This window comes from Drosophila grimshawi, unplaced genomic scaffold (genome assembly GCF_018153295.1).
Source record: "Drosophila grimshawi isolate 15287-2541.00 unplaced genomic scaffold, ASM1815329v1 contig_44, whole genome shotgun sequence".
Taxonomy (NCBI): domain Eukaryota; kingdom Metazoa; phylum Arthropoda; class Insecta; order Diptera; family Drosophilidae; genus Drosophila; species Drosophila grimshawi.
Window position 1 is genome coordinate 1,421,725 of NW_025063240.1, and position 3,775 is coordinate 1,425,499.

Here is a 3,775-nt window from a genome sequence, read left to right on the forward strand (position 1 = left end):
GAGCTGATTTTAAATGCCTGTCAAAACGTGTCATTGTCAAAAGGCATAACAAACAGAAACAGTTGCAGTTGCATTTGAAGTTTGCCAATACTGCTTAAATAATTTTGAATAAATCGGAATATGGGAAAAATAAAAATATTGTCTGAGCGACTAAAATAATACCTAGCACTAACATACATATGGCATAAATCCTTAAGTGCTAATTAAATTTTGAAGCAATTTTTACTTGAGGTACTCTTCTAAAATTTTAATTTAAATATGAGCTTGTTTTAAAAACAAAAATGTTTTTCCGACAAAAGATCATTTTATAGTAAATTGTTTCATTAGACGCTAATATATATTTTAAATAAAATGCTGAATTGTTATTAAGAACTAAAAAGTCTTTCATACAATAAATCATATTAGGGTCGATGGTTCCCTGAAGTGCTGTTATATTATTGAGATATTGTGTTTAGCAGAACTAAAAAGGCCTTCATAGAGGAAATCATCTCAAATGTAATATTTATATAAGATAAGACAAGTTACAAAGTAGCTTAAAATCAGAATAATTAGACTAGAGAATCATTCCATCAAGAATATAATATATAAATAAGAAAAAGTGGTCTAAATGAAAGGTTACAGCCGTTCTCCTCAGTTAGTTATTTAATTCAATATATTATTACTTTAAGTTGACATTAAATAAATATTATGCCATTCGTAGAGCGTATAAAAATAAAAAAGAATAATTCCAATTGGGTTTTTGTGTGGGCTTAGAATTAAACAAGAGCTTACTTTTGAGACGCCCCTCAAAATGAAACTATTACTTCTAATGTGCACTTTGACTCTGAGCCAGTTGTCAAATTGATTTAAAAATTCATAAATCAACTAAAAGTGAAAACCCAAACCAATAAGTCAGTCCAAAATTAAATTAGGACCAGCAACAGCAACAAGATCAACCACAACATGGGCAAACCGAAAAATGTACAAAATGTTAAGCATAGCATAAAATTGTATCGGACAGTTGCCAGAGGAGGGTGAGAGAGGGGAGCAGCAGGAGGAGAGGGGAGATGAAGCTGCCCATCTAGGGCAACAACAAGTCGAGAGTCGTCCCAGAGAAACATGGAAGCATGTTTGCTTTCATAATAATTTCTCAAAATAGTCACCGCAGCTCAGCTTGTTGGCATGTGCGTGTGTATATTTTGATGCAATTATAAATTGTTGGATAACAAATTACATGGCTGTGCTCAGGACGGACGGACTGAGGGACGGAGAGGCAGGCAGACTGACTGACGGACAGATGGACAGACACCCTACTCCTTGAGCACGCACATATGTTGGGCTGCTGGGCTGGCGAGGGCGTCATTGATACAGGTACAGAGATGCACAGCCGGATGATATTCGAGGCCTGGCCTCAGGTGGCACAACTGTACTTGGTGGCAAGTAGGGAATCTAAACGATTTGCGACATGTGGCATGCGGGCATCGTGCAACGGAGAGGGAGAGTTGCGTTTGCAGCGACAATTGTCGTTATTTACCATTAGTTCTTAATAATAAAATATTTTTTGTGTGTCCTCATTTTAATTGAACCACATTGTGTGCTTAGTGTACACTCAGAAAATAAGTGGAAATTAATTTTTTTTTTTACATAATTTCTAAATAAGATGCAAAAAAATTATAAAACCTAGAATTTGTTCTATTTTTTTTTTATCAATATTTTATATTAAGATATATATTTTTAAAATGTAGAATTGCGAACTGAAAATTGTAGAAAAAATTCAGAAACAGGTAATGAAATGGAACTGGCTCGTCTTTATATTATAGTTTAGCTATCATTGTAGCTTTAGAGACTGAGATTCTTTAAATGAAATAACATGCATTTATAAAGTATGTTAAGCATCTGTGTATAAAAATAAGAATTGTTCAATGTACACACAACACACTGGAAATTAGACATATTTTTTCAAAATTATAGAAAAATCTACCCTGGAATATAGAAATGCAAACGCTAGTTTTTAGAAAGCCACAACCATCAATTTTGGAAATTTACTTTCTGAATAATAAGGTGACCAACATTGGCGAAGTACTAAAATGTAGACCGATTTTGTTTCTGAGTGTAGATCTTTTGTCACAAAACACAGGCCACTTTGCATGTTTGTTGCGCATCAATTGAACAATTGCGTAGTCACGGCCATTGTTTTGGCCTGCGGGTTTATTGAACTGGGTACACTTCAATTCAATTCTTAAAGCTAACAGCTCGAAATCGGCACTCGAACTGCGACTCCACATCTGCATTGCCATCTCCAGCCCTTTGGTGGTGGAGGAGCTCTTTGTTGTTTTTAGCCAAATGCGAAAAGGGTTCATAACCGCACTTAGCTTCATTGGCTGCTTCTGGCTTTATCGTGCGGCCCAGACGTAGCATTTTAGTAGCTGTTTAGCATTGGCTACTCCAAATTCAATTCAATTCATGCTACCTCATTTTTGGAGCAGGTTGTGCAAACATTAAAATTAATGAATAACAGTAAAAGTGCTAAGCTGCTGTCGTTGACGTGTTTCTTCCACTGACTTTTGGCCAAAAAGCGACCGTCATTTTTTATCTCTGCCCTGTAAATAGAGAATTACATTCGTTAGCAATTTGGAGCAAAAATATATACGCAATACGTACCCAGGCCACATTATCTTTATCAGACTGCTCCCTTTCGGAAAACTATTTTTGTTTACAATTAAAATTACTATAAAATGTTCTAAGCTGGCGCAAAAATTTTAATGACACGAAGACAAACAGGGAATCAAAGACTATATATTATGCGTGCATACAAACAGCGCTCTCATTACGCTGAGCTCTCGTAAATTAATTTCCACAAAAGGCCCATTAAAATTGAGCCATGATGCCAATTTGGCATGTTGGTATCAACAAATGTGGAAAGCAGAGAAATGCATCTATGCAAATTAATTATAAATTTATGATATCATTTTGGCAAAATGCGATGACGACTCCCCCGACAGAGTTATGAATGGATGGGGCGGGGAATATATGTTATATGACTTAGGCGCTGTCTGCAAGCACCATAAAACTGTGGGGCAGGCAGCAGTTGGGGGCAATATGGCACATGTGTAAAGCCGTAAAATAGCACGGAAGCCGGCGAATTGGAAATTGAAGTCAACGTTTATGGCTCTATCAGTGACGACTTGTCTGCCCGTCTGTCTCTCTGTCCCTCTGTTCGTCTGTCTGTGGCTGTCACGCACATAATTCTCGCTGTGCAGCAACATTAATTGCGCAATTGTTCACAGATATACAAAGCAAAACCAAGCAAGGCAAGGCAAGGCAAGGCAAGGCATCATTTTAACTTTTTAGTGGCCCAACAAATGACGTACGATTTGTTCTGCACGAATAAGCCAAATCATTTGTAGACACAGCAACAACAGCACTTTGTTTTATGACTTGCCACAGCGACAACTACAGCTACAATTCCCGTTAGTTTCCTTCCACCCACTGCTGCTGCACGCATTTTTTAACACTGGGGCGGCGACTCACATCATCCCTGGGCCATCTGTGCGCTGCTGTCCTGCAATCGTTGCAATCGTTACCCACCTGATGCCTGCATGCGGGCTAATTTATGGCCTGCTCAAATTGCGTGTGTTTGTTTGTTTTCCAAGTGGTGCTCAGCTCAGCTTTTGGCCTTGCGTCCTGCTGTCAACATACATATGTATATAATTTTTCATTTATTGCTAAGTGTTTTGTCTCTCACTCACCTCTCTTCTGTTGATATTTCATAATTCTTGTAATGACATATTTTTGT

The 3,775-nt window shown here is 37.5% G+C and overlaps 1 long non-coding RNA gene across 1 annotated transcript; it reads right to left on the reverse strand.

Moving 5' to 3' along the window:
• Positions 1-2,050: 2,050 nt before the first annotated feature.
• LOC122322625 lies at positions 2,051-3,775 on the reverse strand. Its single transcript, XR_006246724.1, has 3 exons — positions 3,729-3,775; positions 3,568-3,666; positions 2,051-2,579 (listed from the first exon to the last, which is right to left on the reverse strand). It is a non-coding gene; the product is annotated as an uncharacterized LOC122322625 (long non-coding RNA).